At 37.4% G+C, this 18,842-nt stretch overlaps 1 protein-coding gene across 3 annotated transcripts in view; it reads right to left on the minus strand.

Moving 5' to 3' along the window:
- The window catches only part of SERPINE2 (serpin family E member 2), a 37,750-nt gene extending 19,146 nt beyond the window's left edge, over nt 1-18,604 (minus strand). Inside the window, exon 1 of one of the 3 annotated variants that reach the window (XM_070753299.1) lies at nt 18,176-18,604. The gene's annotated coding sequence lies outside the window, so the exon portion shown is untranslated. Of the gene's footprint in view, nt 1-5,835; nt 5,855-7,065; nt 7,192-18,175 lie in introns of those variants that run through there. The other 2 variants (XM_070753300.1, XM_070753301.1) reach the window with 2 other exon arrangements.
- Between the last annotated feature and the right edge of the window lie 238 nt (nt 18,605-18,842).

An 18,842-nucleotide genomic window follows, 5' to 3' on the forward strand; every position in this document is an offset into this window, starting at 1 on the left:
TAAGGGGCTAATATAACGGTTGTGCAAATAAGCTCGTATCTCTGAAATGTTAAGACAAACACTTCATTTGCAAAACTGCTCTGAAACTTATTCCCCACAGTAATTTCTTTCACTGACAGCCATTCTACAACAGTATTTTCTTAATCTCAGCAATTTTAAGATGTGTAGACTTCAACTCCTTGGATTCTCCAGATAGCATACTGGGTGGGAAAAATTTGCTGTTTTCCCAAACATTTCTGAGGTTGTGAAAACATTGCTGTACTACAGTAGTCCCTCACTATCGCTGGTGTTACGTTCCAGACCTGGCCGCGATAGGTGAAATCCGCGATGGGGAATTTATCGACTGATAGTACTTATTTAAGTATTTATATTGTAATTGTTTGGTAAGTTTTCATTGTTTTAAGTGTTTATAAACCCTTCCCACACAGTATTTATTTTAGATACAGTATTTAAATACCGTATTTACAATTTTAGATTATTATTTTTTTAAACCTGCCAATCGAGTTCGGCGGGCTGTTTAAATCTGCCGATCGGCTTCCTCAGAAACCCGCGATGAAGTGAAGCCGCAGTAGGTGAAGCGCGGTATAGCGAGGGACTACTGTATATCATCCTAAATATCATCCCAAAAACTTCCAGAAAGCGAGACGGCACTGTTTGAATCTCTTATGTTCAATAGTACAGAGGCTACCATGGACAAGGCCTATTACTTTTCATTATCTCCCATTAATTATAGTATAAGGAAGGTTTCTAAGCAGGAACTCTCAGGATAATTGGCTCAATTTTTGGATTCAATTTTTATAGGAAAATTCCTGTTGTAAATGCTGTATTGGGTTTAAGGGCTTAGGACTTAGATTAGGTCTTGGAAATTGATGAAAAATCAAATTACTCAATAAAGGCAGAGATAGTTTTTAACATAGTGCACAAGTTTCACAAGGGACATAGTTTCAAAACAAATGCTTTCTTGGTACTAACATGTTCCAAAAAGCACCTCCTTAACTATAATATCCTTATATTTTAATTTTAGAAGAATAAAACAACCTATAAATTAAAAAGCCACCAATACATTTGATTAGGGGGGGGGGGGGTCAGCATAGCTCAAAAAGTATTCTTTTTTCAGTAAATACAGGTTTTAATTCATCTAAAAAAATCACAGCTTTTTACTAAGCTGGAATAATTATTAATTAAATAGTTCACAATACTTTTAGCAGAATAGATATAATAGGAGGGATTGCGAAGAATTTACAGTTTAGCTCTTGCTTTCCTGCTTTGCCATTTGCATTTCAATGAACAATGCTTAACAATATTACACAATGCAATTCAAATCTAATTATGTATTTAGATTATTAATTTAACTAGCCTTGCAAAATAACTTATTATGAAATAAGCTATATTGCAAACATATGCCCATTAATACAATGGAACATTATACTATTGAAATGCTGTTCAGATTTTATTTACTTTTCACATTTTTGGATTGCCCATCTCCTGTGGAGAGCGACATTTGTGTAAAGCAAGCTCATGCTATGGAAAACAATAATGCTTTATTTCTTTTTCAATGCATATGCTAATATTTCCTTAAAAGATGGTAGATGAGCATTTCTAAAGCAGTATCTTGTTCCCCAAAGTTAAAAAATAAAACTCAAGTATGGATTCTAGAACTGTTTTCCAACCTTATCATCAGTTATGTCTGATCAATCAGAAGGCACCTACCAGTTCTATCAATAGAAGTAGAAGGGGAGTTTACACTGAAATAATGGCAGGATATGTAGGCATTCTAATGCATTTTGGATAATTTCAGTTGTTTTGGAAAAAAAATAAAGGTAAGAAGACAGAGCATGCATTCTAGAACACTTTTCAATCCCTCTATCTACAATGGCCACAAATGCATCTGTAGTTTCCTTTGTGCGAGGGGAAAAAGTGTTGCACCTGTGATAGTGTTTCTTTTTTCCCTTTGTGTCTCATCTCAATGTGTTTACATAATAGTGTAAACTGGGAAGCAAAGGGAAGGTTGCATATGGTCGGATCTGAGTCACATGTCTTGCAAGTGGGAGGGCTTAGAAAGGAGCAGCTGCAAACATTTTAAGCAGCTGCGCAAACGCCTCTCATATAAGGATGGGGGAAGCAATGTTTTTCTCCAGAGCCCCCACATTGATATGGTCGGTTTTCAAACTCTTTCTCCTGCCTTATGAAATTTACCCCATTACGTTCTTTCATAGACTTAACCCCCTGAGAGATAAATCTACCAAGTTTTAACAAAAGTCCATATTCTATTGGGCTGGAAAAAATAAAATTGGTCCATAGTTTATTGAGAAAAGATTTCAACATTTAAGCTTTCGTAGAAGTCCCTGGATCAGCTTTTATTATTTTTTTTATAAAGGCAGCAATGTCTAAATGCCTTTCACAAACAGTTACTGTATGTAACAGCCATAAAAATATTCTAGGAATTGTTTTTCTTCTTCTAAAATTTTAGAATTCCTAATTACTTTTATTTTTAAAATGTGTATGCTGTGTAAAAAAACCCAGATTATGCTGGGACAGCTTATAATAGGTTAAATGCACACAAAATAATAAAACAATTCAAATGGATGGTGAAATGGGATGATGGGAAATGTGATCTAATACTGAAATAGCAGGCTGAAAAAGGTTCTAGAACAGGCTGCATATTGTACTATAAATGGATAGCTGCTTTCCTGGACTAGATGGCAATGCAATAATTTGTTTCACATAAGCACCTGGTAGGACATAGTCAAGAATATTTACTCTTAAAAATGTATCTTTTAGAACAGTTCCCTACATCTTATAATAAAACATGGCTTTCATTAAAATACTATCCATTCCTTCCTCTGGTTCTATTAATAAGCAGAGCTAAACAGTACTTATGCATGGCTGAGTTAATGATCCTACATCAAGGAGAAGTACATTGCATCATATTTTAAAGTAATATAGACCTGTACAAAAGGATGAACTGTACTTGAACCAGAATATAATCCATTAGCAATTAACACAAGATGGTAGAGCAGTTTTCAAATTAATCCTGGTCCAACAAATCTCATCCCCAGAAGATACAAAAAATTCTAATTGCTAAAATAATAATAATTTACATCTAGGTTATGAAAAAAAAGAAAAAATGCCCAATCAAGCATGTAAGGTGAAAGGACTACCAGGAAGAGCAATGGCAAACTGAACACAGCTCTGCCTTTCATGGAGCCAACAACTGGCAAAATTAAAAGCCATTGAGGGAATAGCTTCTCAGTACTCCTCTCCAAATTGAGAGATGACATGGATCACCCCAAAATTTGCTCCATACATAATATCTTGCAAGGAGATAAAATAACAATTTCCAGCAGATTCAAGTATTCAGTCAATCAGTCAAGGATTAGCAAATTTATTTATTTATTTATTTTATTATTTATTTATTTATTGGATTTGTATGCCGCCCCTCTCCGGAGACTCGGGGCAGCTAACAGCAATAACAAGACAGTGTACAATAATAATCCAATACTAAAAATGATTAAAAACTCATTAATATAAAAACCAAACAGCCATACAGACATACCATGCATAAAATTGTAAAGGCCTAGGGGGAAAGAGTATCTCAATTCCCCCATGCCTGGCGGCAGAGGTGGGTTTTAAGTAGCTTACGAAAGGCAAGGAGGGTGGGGGCAATTCTAATTTCTGGGGGGAGTTCGTTCCAGAAGGCCGGGGCCACCACAGAGAAGACTCTTCCTTTGGGTCCCGCCAAGCGGCAATGTTTAGTTGACGGGATCTGGAGAAGACCCACTCTGTGGGATCTAACTGGTCGCTGGGATTCGTGCAGCAGAAGGAGGACCCTGAGATAATCTGGTCCGGTGTCATGAAGGGCTTTATAGGTCATAACCAACACTTTGAATTGTGACCGGAAACTGATTGGCAACCAATGCAAATTACCAGCAAATCTGAGAGCTCAGATTGTTGGGGTGGTGAATTATTGTGCCTGGACTTATAGTTCAGCACCTTTCAAAAAGTTCACATACCTTTTCTCTTAACTATTTTAGAAAGCTGCTTATTAATTGAAGTTAAGAACCTTCCAAAGGGAAGGTTTCATTATGCTGCTTGGAAAATCTTTTTACCTCCTCCACCCCATGGAAGATGCACCATGTAACTATCAGCATTAAAAAGAAAATATTTGGGGGGGGGGGTTAGAAACAACAATAGGGAAATTAAAATGTTGATTTTTAAAAGTCAAGAGCTAGATGAACTTTCTTGTGGGCTGTTTAAAAATTTATATAATAATTTATGAAGTTTCTAAATTTATTTGTAATAAATTCTCCCATGGGAAAGTTTTATTGGTTGGAAAAATAAACAGATGATAAGAGCAGACTTCAAGGCCATCCTAGAGAGAGGAACAATTATACTTAAATTACAGTGTTCCCTCGATTTTCGCGGGGGATGCGTTCCGAGACCGCCCACGAAAATTGAATTTCCGCGAAGTAGAGATGCGGAAGTAAATCCACTATTTTTGGCTATGAACAGTGTCACAAGCCTTCCCTTAACACTTTAAACCCCTAAATTACAATTTCCCATTCCCTTAGAAACCATTTAGATTATTACTCTCCATGTTTATTTATTAAAGTTTATTTAAAAAAATATTTATTAAAGGCGGACGAAAGTTTGGCGATGACATATGACGTCATCGGGCAGGAAAAACCGTGGTATAGGGGGGGAAACCGCAAATTATTTTTTAATTAATATTTTTGAAAAACCGTGGTATAGCCGTTTCGCGAAGTTTGAATCCACGAAAATCGAGGGAACACTGTATATTTAAAGGAGAAGAGACCAATTAATACAATGGAACACTATATTATTAACATTATATTAAAGAAGAACAATGTACACAGAAATTACTTATAAGATTGCCTGATACTGTAACAGAAGACATGGAAGAATAACAGTTTTTGTTGGCTAAAACAGACACTGAGATTGATTTGAATGTGGATTCAAATTGGAGTTTAAATTACAAAAAATAACATGAAAAAAGGATCTGAAGATAGACTTTAAAATGCCAAGTATAAGAGTGCTCTGGAAATAGATGCCAAAATGGATTTACAGATAAAACCAGATGGTGCCTTAATAATTATACAAATAATAAATCAGAAGAGTAACTTGGAAAGCTTTCTTATCTAGGATTTACAAAAGGAATATCTGAAATCGAGGAAAATGTTTTTGAGAGGAAACAAAGATAAACTATTCAGCTGTTACTAAACAGAGACATAGAAAATGGTTAGGAAATCAAGTTGTGGGATATTTTTTGATGGGATCAAAGTTTTTTAAAAGTAAAAGTGATCTTCAGAGTGAGCTTAATCAAAGTTAAAATGTGTATTTTTTGGTTTCTGTTAGCTGTTAGGTTTTAAGGACTTGTTTGTAAGTGGGGAGAGATTTCTCTTGCTTTATTTCTTTAAAAAAGTGATTATAAAATTCATTTTAAAAAATTAATGTTAAAATACAGATTACTATTTCTCACAGTTATTAAGAAACATTTGTGAATTAAGTCTGAATGATGAAGTGTGATAAAGTATGAGATATAGGAAGAATATTTTTTAAATTGAAATACAGCTCAGCCTCAATCTATGAGGATAATGGAGCCTGGTTATTACAAATAGTGACAACCATTGATATAGCCTTCTTCATAATCCCCACCTCCTGCTCTCCCTGATTACTAGTTACAGGAACCCAGGGATCATTAAGTAAACATGTGGTACCTCATGGATGAGGGAAGCCTGTTAAGAATTCAAACCCTGATGCAAAAGTTAAAAGAAACAGGTTTAATTAAAGGCAAACCCATAAAATACACATTACCTTTCTGGATCAACAGGAAAGTAAATATGCAAAGAAAAGGGTTCCTATTCTAACAATAAAACATTCTATACAAAGGGGCACCTTATATGCTAGCACATGTATGCTGTAAGAGGGAGAAGAAAGGGGGGAAAGCCACAGTGTAGCCACAGCAAACTGTACTGTATTTAATACAGTAATCACAGCTGTGAGGGATTTAGCTAGAAAAGGTAAGCATTTAAACAGACATAACACCTTTTCCCAAAGTCCATACAGAGGTGACTATTCCAACAAAGCCCTGGGAGGCCCATCACCCAATTATTAGGTTTATAAAGGAGGCAAACAAGGAACAGAAAGTTTTGCAACCCCAAACAGGGCAGCAAGAGTAAAATTTGAGCATAGCACCACATTCCAATGCCAGAGAGGCTTCCAAAGAAGCCTCCATCCTTAGCCATTGAAACCCAGTTTGTGGGCTGGACCTCTGCTCCAATCCACTGGCTATTGGGAGACTGCAAATCTCTCCTGGCTCTTGCTAACTTTGATGATACCAGCCTACTCTGCACAAAGTCAACAGGTTCAGGATCAGCTTCCCAAAACCTTTCCCTTACTTGACTCCCTGCATCCTTCCAAAATCCACATTTCTTCTATAAAGAAAAAAAAATAACTGGGAGGGATATTTATTTATTGGACTTATATGCCGCCCCTCTCCATGGATTTGGGGCGGCTTACAACATTTTGATAAAAAAGATACAATATATAAAACATTTCTAAGCCAATTAATAGAATAGTTACTTTAAAGATTATCTTAAAAACTTAACATTTAAAGTCAAACAGTCACATGCATGCTATCACATCAAATATATTCATTGGGCAGAAGATGCCCAAGCCTGACAACATAAGTGCATTTTCAAATTCTTATGGAAGGCAAGGAGGGTGGGGGCATTGCGAATCTCTGGGGGGAGTTGATTCCAGAGAGGCGGGGCCCCCACAGAGAAGGCCCCACCAAATGACATTGTCTACTTGATTGAACCTGGAGAAGGCCAACTCTGTGGGACCTAACCTGATGCTGGGATTCATGTGGCAAAAGGCAGTCCCGCAGGTAATCTGGTTCTATGACATGTAGGGCTTAGATCTTCCTCCCCTTCCTCCATTAGGGTCTGAAAGTAAACTTTCCACCTCTTGACCTCCAATCTTTACATTTCATTTGTTAAATTTACTGCATGCCTGGAAAGAGGTGACAGAATTTGTACTTACTTTGATTCCAGGTTGAAGAGTAGATGAAAGGAAACAAGGAAGCAAAGAAAAACCTTCTGTAGAGTGGAGGAGATGAAAAAAAAGTTCAGCCCCAAAGCACAATCTTGTAAAGCACAAACATGCAGCAAATATTTAAGGCAGAAGCTTGGGTCTTAAAGGCAGTTAGACAGCAGAAAGCTTAGAAACCTTTGGAAAGAGGTTTCAAGTTTTCAAGCTGTTTGTTTGCCTGTCTTGGTCCCCTTTAGGTTCTGCCATGACATTTAGTGCATGCTTCTCTTCTTTAGACAGGATTATTTTTCTTCAACTACTGCAGGAATATTTTCTTTGTTTACTTGCTTGCTTCCTTTCCTGAATCTTCAGCCTGGCAGTGAGTCATTTGTAAGTAACTTACAGATCTTGTAAGTTACTTACTCTTTGCAAGTATGCAAAAAAAAAAAATTAGCAAGTTAAGTGATTAAAAAGGATTGATATTGGAGGGCAGAAGTGGAGAATTTATTTTCAATACCTAATGGGGAAAGGAATTATAAGGGCAAATGACTGCAGGGGGCATCCTAACTTTGAACTATGATGCATGGTTGTATATAGTTTATGGGGGATTGTCATAACTTTGGTCATTAGGTGACCTGTTGTATTTTGAGGACTACCTTCACTAGAGAAAGTGTTAAATTATTGTTAATTGTTTATATTTGTGTAGAAATAGGGGGGAATATTTTTAATATATCTTCCCTTTTCTTTCTGAACTGTTTACATTTTCTTTAGTTTGTATTAATGTGTTATCTTTGCATTTATAAACTTTAATAAAATGATTGCAAAATAGGACTGCAAAAGGAAAGCCATTGGACACAATATTGGGAAAGACACAATATATATAAATGCTAAGTTTCCAAAGTAAATGAGAGAATTAGAGTGCTAATGGTATCATTTGTGTCATGGCTGCCAGATTCCATCCTTCCTTTTTACAACCATGTAATCCCTTAATTTTTGGTAAAGTCAGGGCAACTGGATGAAGTTTAGTATTTACTGTCTCGATGCTCTTCTTGATGCCATGTAGAGTTCTCAGCTAATTTTTTTCTTTGTGCCCTAGTAAAAAAACATCTGCCAGGAGGAGAATTGAACTCTTAACTTTCCAAGTAAGAGACAAGTGTCTTCACCACTAAACCACAACATTGTTCATCTTGACCACCATACTGGATGAGGACAGTTTTCCAAAGCATCAGAGGGCCAGACAAGGAATAACAGATGGAAGCTGACCAAAGAGAGATAAGGAGGAACTTTCTGATGGTGAGAGCAATCAACCAGTGGAACAGCTTGTCTATGGAGGTTGTGAGCACTCCAACACTTGGTATTTTCAAGGGGAAATTGGACTTCCATTTGTCCAAAGTGGTGTAGGATCTCCTGCATGGGCAGGGGGTTGGACTAGATGACCTACAATGTCCCTTCCAAATTAACTAACTAACTAACTAACTAACTAACTAACTAACTAACTAACTAACTAACTAACTAACTAACTAACTAAATTCCTGTCATTCAATTTGGAAATTTCTTTATCTTCAAATATTTTTATGTATAACCTGCACCTTCTTTTCTTAAGTCATTCCAGTTCCCGAATAATCTTTTTCACTACTTTCTTTTTTCTCACATTTTTCTCCAGAATTTCCTCTTGACAATATTAAATAATAGTCTGTCCCATATTCAAACATCTTTTCACTTCTGCATTCTTCATAAATTTTTAAAAACCCTTTATAATAAACATAAATGAATGAATGAATGAATGAATGAATGAATGAATGAATAAATAAATAAATGCAAAGATATGTTGAAAGCCTTCTTCAGGTTCCTGTGTATCAACACCCCCTCCTGGGAAACCCTGGCAGGAGATCGATCAACATGGCGCACACTGATCCACCAAGGCTGCCAGACATCCTAGGACAGAAGAATAGCCATAGCACAAGAGAAGCGAGCACTCCGCAAATCCAGAGCTGCAAGTGCTGCAACAATGGTTCCCACACATCTGCCCAACATGTGGCAGAACATTTTGTGCCCATATAGACCTTACCAGCCACCTGCGGACACATCGTGGATAGCACACAACCTGTTAGATGTTAAGGTCCTCTTCAAACACGATGGACGAACATCAATTTTTAAAAGCCATTCATAATAACCAATCAAATAAATTATGCTTAATTATTTCTTTCCTTTTCCAGATATACATATGAGTAGGATTAAACCAGTGAAGGGCTACCAAAACTTTTACTACCACACTGTGGGTGTGGCTTATACAGGAGGCCCTGCATTTTTTTTCAACACATTTCAGTGCAAAATGGGTGCTCTGGGGTGGAACTCTATTTTCACTACCCCACTGCGTTCCCCCCTATCCCGGCAGTAGCCCACCCCTGGATTAAACTTAAATCATATATGCAAACTACTTAGAAAATATTTTTCTAAGTAACAATTCACCAAAGTTACCACTCACATTATTGGGTTTCCAAATAACAGAATCATTTTTAGTACCCTCATCTTGTTCATCTCATGTTTTTCTTCTGTTTTAGGGAGTAACAATCTCCCTTCTCCCCTGGAAGTGATCAGCTTTTCTCTCTACTCATTGTAATTAGCCTTGAAATAGACAAAAGTCAGAACAAATCAGAAGAATTAAGACTTCTTCTTTTATTCAATTTTATAGACAGCAGAGGGTGCAATTACTTGCAGATGAAAACACCTATAAAATACTTAGAATGTTTTAAAATAAAAATTATTGTTTCTCCATTTACTGGAACAATTTAACTGTTCTGGTGTATTAGTGATAAATGACTTTATCCAAAATATTCTAAAATCCTCATTCACTGCTTACAAAAAAAAAATCAATTCAGACCAGTCTTCTTTACTCTACTATTCTCCAGAAAGGTCAATAAATGGCTATCATCATCCCCGGTCAGCATAATCATAGACAACTTGGCCTGGTATTTTTAAGATATGCAGCAGAACATCAGGTGGGATTAACTTGTAGTCACAGGTAATACAGAGATCACAACATCTTTTTTTAGGAAGAGATGAAAAAGTTGCCAACCTAAATTGTAGTTCACCATGTGCAGCATTACTGCTGTAGGCACAAACTATATCCCTTTTACATATGCAAAAATATTAATCACTTAAGTCTTCACTTCCTCAAACAGAGTCCACTATCATCAGGCTGTTTAATTGTTGCAGGACCCAATATGGTTTAATCACCGGGACCAGAAGTTTAGTCTTCCAAGCTTTTAGACTTGTGCTGGAGTCCATCCTCAGGAATTTCTCTCTGGCAGTATGTGTCCTTTGGGCTATTCTGTGTGATAGTTATGTGGCTGACTGAAAACTCTGGTGCTAGTAACCGACCCAAATTGGATCTTGCAACATTATCCTGGGACACATATTCGCCTATTTAATTGTGTACTATCCTATGAAGTACAGCATTTTTATGGCAGTGATATGTTAATGATAACTTAGAATGGATGGGTAAGTAAGAATACCAGTTATTTAATTAATATGCTATAGTCATCTTTTTGCTACTTATGAGAATTCATTGATTACTGGGTGGATATTTATTTAAAAAAATCAGATTTAAAAAAAAATTAAATTGGATTTGTTTAGTTTTTTATCAAAAAATTTTAAAATGCTTTTGGAGTAAAAATCTATCCAAAGATAGTTTTCTATTTAAGATACATTAATAAATTAGTTTAATCAGCAGGAAATGGAGCTTAATTATGTAGCATGAGATTGTATATTCTGCAATATTGGGAGTGTTGGTGAGTCAACAGCAGGTCAGAGGAGAAGATGCTGCAGGAGAGAAATGACAGTTGTTCTTTAAAAATATGATTTAATCAAATTTATTTAAATAAAGCCTTTTTACTAGGGATTTAAATTATGATTTAAATTGACTTGATTTAAATCAAATCTACCCGCCTTTGTGTTTACAGGCCTTTGTGTTTGGCACATTAAGACTATAGGTTTATTTTTTATAAGACACAGTTACCTACAATGTAATATACTTAATTAAAAATTAAGTTAATGAGTACAGTTAAACCCAGAACTTAGAATGATACTATACATAATACTTTATATTTTATAAAGGCTACATTTTTAGTTCTCAATGTATTCCAATGTGAACTTCATTTAACATTACTGAAACTTCCAAAACATTCACTCAGACTTCTGTTAGGCTACCAAAGTTAATACATTATTGTCCACAAATATAAGAGGTATGATGAAGTTACACATATAAAGTTGCACCAATTTGCTTAAACTTTTATTTGGGGGCCAAAATATACACAAAGTTCTGAACAAGCTGTAAATAAATTTTATTTGTTTTATTTCGTGCCTATCATTTGTTCATATTATTTTGAATTATTCAGATGGACTCTAAACCTCTCTTGAGGGGGAAAATGTTCTGTTTCCAGAGCATGTATTTTGTCACTGACCTAATTCTTCATTCTGAGCAGTTTCTAAAAGGATGTTGTCAGCAGCTACTCATTAGGGAGCCAAATGTTTTGGCAAGCTTTAACTAGGATAGACATTCCACTTCCAGAATGGAGTGAATAAAAGGTTCATCCCATTTCCGATTGTTTAAATTCCAACTGATAGAAAACTCACTCAGTTCAGTACAGGTGAGAATATAAAGAGACAAGTAGGAAAAAAGTGACTCCATTTGGCATAAATGGAATTCCACACCTGATTAAGAAAAGTGCATGCATTTGGCATGTTCTTTTAGAAAATAAATAAAATAAATATGTCAAACCTCAGGTATTAGTAGTCAGACATTACTTTCTATTCACTTAAATTGATAATTTTCCCAACACTTAGATTCAGTAGTACAATGCCTATTATCAAACTCAAACACTACAACCAATAAAACCATTTGCAAATAAACAATTTCCCAATTACTTAGCATTGCATGTTAATAGTCATTTTTAACATTTTTTTTGATGTTTTAAATGTATACAAAGATGCCTATATAAACTGTGCTATATAATTACAATGAATTTTTCATTGTGATACTAAGTATCGCCTGGAACTTTCAAAGACATAATAATATTAAGGCTGCAAACATCTGCTTTATTCTAAATATTTCTTATGACAGCCCTATACCAAGAAAGCTACTGTATTTAGTTTAGTATTTAGAAGTCTTTTTAGTGGGATTGGGAAAAATCAGGTCTACCATACAGTAGCTTTATTTATTAATTTATTAAGACAATTTTAAGTACGCACTAGAATTTCCACTAGAAATTGGAATCATTTGGAGAAAGACTGCAGTGGCACAGTAGTTAGTATCGCTGGCTAACTCTGCTCACTGCCAAGTATTCTATTCCTTCGATCCTGACCAACTCAAAGTTGACTCACACTTCCATCTTTCTGAGGTGGGTAAAATGAAGACCCAGATTGTTGGAGACAATATGCTGACTCTGTAAACCACTTAACAGGTTTGTAAAACACTCTAAAGCGATATATTTCAGTTTCAATGCTATTGCTACTGAACTATATGTCACGCTGTATATTGACAGACCCTCAGAGACACTCAGTAATGAAACAGTTAACTAACGTGTGCCTTATTAGATCCTCCTATTATGATGTAATATCCTGCCAATCTCACTCAACTTCTTCCTTTTTCACTCCTCCATTTTATCTTCTTCTCCTGAATCTCCATGATGTAAGACGTGTATGTTATGTTGTCCCTCGAGACAATCTTTTATTTGTTTATTTCTGTTTTTAAAATAAATATATCTTGTTTGAACAAATGACTAAGGCTTTTATCTATTGACCTCCACGGGGTTAAGGTCCTAAAAGACCCTTAATTTCTTTACAAACCGCGACACTACAGTAGTCCCTCGCTATACCGCGCTTCACCTACTGCGGCTTCACTTCATTGCGGGTTTCTGAGGAAGTCGATCGGCAGATTTAAACAGCCCGCCGAACTCGATCGGCAGGTTTTTCAAAAAAAAAAATATATCTAAAATTGTAAATACTGTATTTAAATACTGTATTTAAAATAAATACTGTGTGGGAAGGGTTTATAAACACTTAAAACAATGAAAACTTACCAAACAATTACAATATAAATACTTAAATAAGTACTATCAGTCGATAAATTCCCCATCGCGGATTTCACCTATCACGGCCGGGTCTGGAACGTAACACCAGCGATAGGTGAGGGACTACTGTATACCTCAGTCAGGAAGAATTGCTACAATGCAGGGGATTCATTGTTGCACTAGGAATTGTGACTTTTAGGATGTTGATCATCATAATCTGTGTCCCACATGAACATGCATAGATCCTCACTCATGTGTTCCTCACTTACATCAAATCACAGGTGTCTTCAGATGACAAAATAGGCAAATTCTTCCTACCAGATGAAGTCTTCCCAACAGTAGAAATGTAAGAAAAATGGAGCAGGGCAAGTAAATACACTGGAAGGTGAGGTTGCAAATAAGAGCAGGAGTGGTGCAGTGGTTAAAATGCAGTACTATAGGCTAAATCAACATTCACTCCAGGAGTTCGATTCCCACTGGCTCAAGGTTGACTCAACCTTCCATCCTTCTAAGGTAGGTAAAATGAGGACTCAGATTATTGGGGACAATATGTTGATTCTGTAAACTGCTTAGAGAAGGCTTTAAAGCACTGTGAAGAGGCATATAAGTTATTGCCATTATTGTTGAAACTAATAATTTGTATTTATTTTCAAGAGAGTTCTGACTCAGCAAAGTGAAGAGATGCACAGGAGCAAATTGAGAGAAGGCAAAACATACAGATGACATCTAATGAAATCCAATGGCAACACCAAGATTTGGTACACAGATTAAGCTCCTGGGTATATGATCCGTAGACTTGTATTTCTGTACATTCATAATGATTAACCAAATTATGGTTCAGCATTACTTTTGAACACAGTCTATTTCTACCTAATGGCTAGGCCGCAGCTGAAATATTGTGGGGAGTTCTGTCATTTAATCTCAAAAAGGATACAGTGGAGACTGGTTTATTTATTAGATTTGTTTGCAGAGTTAGAGAAATTTGCTGAGTTAGAGAGGGTTTAGACTTCAACAAAGATGACCAAGAAGGTAGAACAACTTCCCTAAGAGGAAAGAGTGTAATATTTGAGACTTTTAAATATAGAAAGCAAGTGAATAAGAGAATTAAAAAGTACAAAAGTTTGTATGGTATAGATAAAATAGCTGAGGAGAAGTTAACTTCCCCAGATTTGTCGAATTGAGGCCATCTAATAAAATTGATCTGGAAGAACAAAAAAATGTAAAACATATAAACAAACTTTAGAATCTGTTACCATGAGATGTAGAGTTATCATCCTGTCTGGCTTAAAAAAAATAGGAGTTGGACCAATTCCTGAAAGTCACAGAAAAGCAAGCCTTGATGTCACCATGGCTGTCTTTGAAGACCATTTGCTGGCATTTTGGTGGGTTTCCTTGTGCAATTGGTTGGCCACAGACAGAGGGACTAAACAGGCCATCCATCCAATCCAATGGGGCAGTGGTGAATCCAATTTTTTTTACTACCAGTTCTATGGGCATGGCTTGGTAGACATGGTGTGGTTTGGTGGGTGTGGCTTGGTGGGCATGGCTGGGGAAGGATACTGCAAAATCCCCATTCTCACCCCATTCTGGGGTCAGTCAGAAGTGGTATTTGCCAGTTCTCTGCTACCGGTTTTCTGAACAACTCAAATTTTCTTCTACAGGTTCTCCAGAACTGTCAGAACCTGCTGGATTTCACACCTGCAACAGGGCACTGCTTATGTTCATGTTGACTTATGTTGTAATAGGATAAAGCAATATATTTTCCCATTTGCCAAATGGGATGCATTGACAGCAATTACTGACTCCAGTTTGTCCACTTCCTATTCATCAGTTCAAAGATGCTGTAGGCTCTGCTTGCTTTAGGGTTTCTACAAACTGAATCTAACCTTGGTGACTTGCTCAACACCTACTGATTATCCCGCAGAATTTTCCCACAAGACTGGCATTGAGACTTTTCCTAATAGACTATGGAGTTTCACAAACTACAATATCCTTCATTCAAACTCTTCAATACTCAGCTTGGCCAGACAGTGATCATTTCCTGCAAATTTTAATCTTGCAGGTGACTGACAAATTGCTAATCCTAACATAGTAACTATGGGATAAGGTGGACTCTGGTCTACTTGGATTAAGTGGATTGTCATAACAGAAATACATACCAAAATCTGAAATTTTGAGTCAGCACATCAAAATTATAAGAACTAACAGTTCAGGTGAGTCAATTATTTGCTGCTGCTCTAATCTACTTCAGTGATTCCAACCTGTTCCTGGATCATCCTCAGTCCCAAAAAGTATTTCAATCAAATTGCTAGTTTGATTTACATTGTCGGAAGCAAAGGAAGGCTTTATTTGGCACTTTAATAATGTCCTATTAGCAATGTAAGAATGCAGAAAAGGCATTATAAGCAATTGCTTATAATGAGAAGACAGGGCAAATGGTCAGAACCTTCTGATAGTAGCCACTCAAGCCAGAAACTCAACTCCACTCTGGCAACTACAGTATATCACTAAAACATCCACTTTGCCCTACTTTTACAACTCCAGTTAAGATCCAAGAGACATATTTTAGTTCTCTTAACGCATAAAGAAAAAGGCAAATCAAATTGATCTGAATGCCTCTTCCCGATAGTTACCAGTAACAACTCCAGAAATTAAGTTTAGCAACCAAAACCAGAAAATGCACCAAGCAATTACCTAATAGGAGAACTGTAAGCACTGTTAGAATGGTAGACCCCAGTATCAGTCACCCTTTTTTCATTGCAATAGTGCCAGAATATTGGGGCACAGCACAAATAATCGCTATAACAGTGGGAAGAAAATTGAATGACCATCCAATTAGTTTATAGGTTATCATCATCAAATTGTACACCAAACATCTGAAGACAAAATTGTTGGACTGGCCAAAAACATTTATGGAAGAATTTGGAATAATTGTGTAAAAAAAAAGAGAAAGTCCTAACATTTTCTAAACACCCCAAAATTTACAGATGTCTGTTAAATTATCATAAAATTGAGCAAACTAATATTTTCAAATAACTTAGAATCACTTTTCAAGTCTCTGAAAAGTGATTCTATTCTAGACCATGTAGTCTAGATGGTTCTCCAACCTTGGCAACTTTAAGGCTTGTGGACTTCAACTTCCAGAATTGCTTGCTCGCTGGGGAACTCTGGAAGTTGAAGTCCACAAGCCTTAAAGTTGCTAAGGTTGGAGACCCCTGGTCTAGAATGCAATCATATCAAATTTTCTATTGATCAAGGGATGCCACTATTCCTTGATGCTTAAAAGTTATTCTATGCTCAGGTGTGCTCTCAGGCCCTTTGGTAACTACTCAAAAACTACTATATAAAGTATCATTCAAATTTCCACCTGATGTCTGTAGTTCTACAGAAGGCAGTATAAATAAGATTGAAAGAAATATTCAGCTTTTCATTTATTGATTATAGGTAAATTTCTGCTCATAAACTAGACACTAGCAGATAATTTCAATGCTATGTGGAGAAGGGATCTACTTGAGAAACTACCCATGTCTGAAGTCTCTGATGAAGTTCTCCTATTCCTAGATTAAAAACAAGCAAAAAAGAAACCATTGGACACAGAAAAACAAGTAGATCAGTATCAACTAGCCAGAGGTTTTCTTAAGGAGTCAATCTTCTTCACTCAAACCTGCGGGAATAATTCCATTTGTTTCCCAGTTGAGGAAGTCTTGAACTAATTGCAGTAAATCACTTAGTAATTAAATGTTTAAGGTATAATGCTTTGTTTCCCCTGTATTTGAAGGCAGGTATAATCTCTATTTGATTATATAAATAAATATCCCGTGGTTTCAGATTGTGTCTTTGTGATGTAAATACTGGCTATACATACAGCTTCTAAAGGGATTCCAGGGCTCCTTTTATTTACCCTGATGTAACAAATCCCCTGGCACACAGATGCTTTTTACATGCAAATCCTCCTCTTGGACCAAACGCATCTACTTCTTTGGCTGCTGCTAAATTCCGCCCTAAAGCTACTAAATCTAAGCAGGAACTAATAACTTCCAAGGATAATATTTTCCAGACTCCTGCCATTTAGCTCTGCCTATGAATCGGACAAAGTCTCAGTTTTTTAAAAAATAAACACCCGTACTTTACTCTTCGTTTCTAGATTAGCCCTCAAAATCTACGCGTCTTTGATTTAGAATTAAGAACAGCACGTTACACCCATAGGAAGAAAGTAATCGGAACATAGACGCTTTCTGTGCCGTTGTTTAAACCGTTTCGGTTTTGCTTTGTCTCTTACTCTTGCTTTTAACGCTGGCCCGTGGCCGAAATTTAAGAATTACTCGCTTGCTTTCTTTGCTCACCAGCCTCAAACGGTTCGCAGCAGCCAACCTCCCTCCGTTCTAAATCGGAGGGAGGCGAACTGCCTTGTTCGAAAACCAAATTTAATTCACCAAGTGGTGAGAAACACACTTAGCTGCGCACGCATGCACACGCACAACTTTTCAAACCCCAGTTATTCTGTTCCGCAAACCTCAATTTTACAAACCTCAATTTTGTAAAACTCCATTTGACAAATGTATCTTTTTTTCTTTTAGGTACACTGAGAGCATATGCACCAAAGACAAATTCCTTGGGTGTGCAATCACATTTGGCCAAGAAATAATTCTATTCTATTTTATTCTGTCCCCACCATCGCATTTTCAGTCCATTTGCTGGCACTTCTCAGAGACTCACGGCTGTCATCCGGCAAGGCAACAAATTGAACCAGCCTCTTTCCCAACCACGGGCAGTTCGGGGCAAGGAAGAGCGGCCAGGGCGCGGGTGGGGGAAAACTTGGGGGGACCCCAGGGAGGGCGCGGTGGAAAGGAAGAAAGGGGAAAGGGAGCAGGCCGATCCCGCCCATGTGGATGCTGGAAGAAGGAGAAAGGTTCCACCCAAGCCAGAGGAAGAAACAAAAGAAGGGAGAAGAAGTGGAGAGGAAAAAAGGGCGCGCGCGCTTTGGAAACTCGCTTCCCCGGAGACTCATCCTTGGAAAAGCCCCCAAAACCCTCCCGGCTTTGGAGACGTACCTCGCCTGGAAGTGGCCGGAGAGAGAAAAAAAAGCTACTGCAGCTCCGCCTTGTCCTTCTGACCGCTCGGCTCAGCGACTAAAGCGAGCCGCCCCGCATCCGGCATTTATCCCGCCGCGAGAGCGCGCAGAAGCGGTTCAGGCGGCGCCCACTTCGCTCCCTTTGCGCAAACCTCCCGCCTCCTCTGGATGGACTTTCTCCGCCGCCTTTCCAGGCTCCCCCGCTTTCTTCCGCGCGAGCTCGCGCCGCCAAAAAGGGAAAGGGAAAAGGGAAAGTAAAAAAGGGACCCTTGGGAGGGAGGGGAAGAGAGGAAAAAAAATCTCCCTGGTCCTGGTTCTTTTCCAAGGCAGCAGCCCTCCCCTCTCTCTTTTCCTTCCGCCGGCGCCAGGGCCACTTAGCCTTCTGTTGGTGTGGCTTTGCTCCGTTTCGCTTCCAGGCGGAATTCTTGCCTCGCCCGGTTTTCAGGATGAGCTGGAGAGATAATTAGAGTTCGCTTTCACTGATAGCAACTATATCTTGAAAGAAATACACAGCTAGCACCCGTATCCCAAAGGAGAAACAAAAACTCAAGTGATCTTAACGACGCTGAGAGCATATGCACCAAAGACAAATTCCTTGTTTATTTTTATGTTATTTATTTATTTTGTCCAATACACAATGAAGGTTA

Source organism: Erythrolamprus reginae, chromosome 5, assembly GCF_031021105.1.
Source record: "Erythrolamprus reginae isolate rEryReg1 chromosome 5, rEryReg1.hap1, whole genome shotgun sequence".
Taxonomy (NCBI): domain Eukaryota; kingdom Metazoa; phylum Chordata; class Lepidosauria; order Squamata; family Dipsadidae; genus Erythrolamprus; species Erythrolamprus reginae.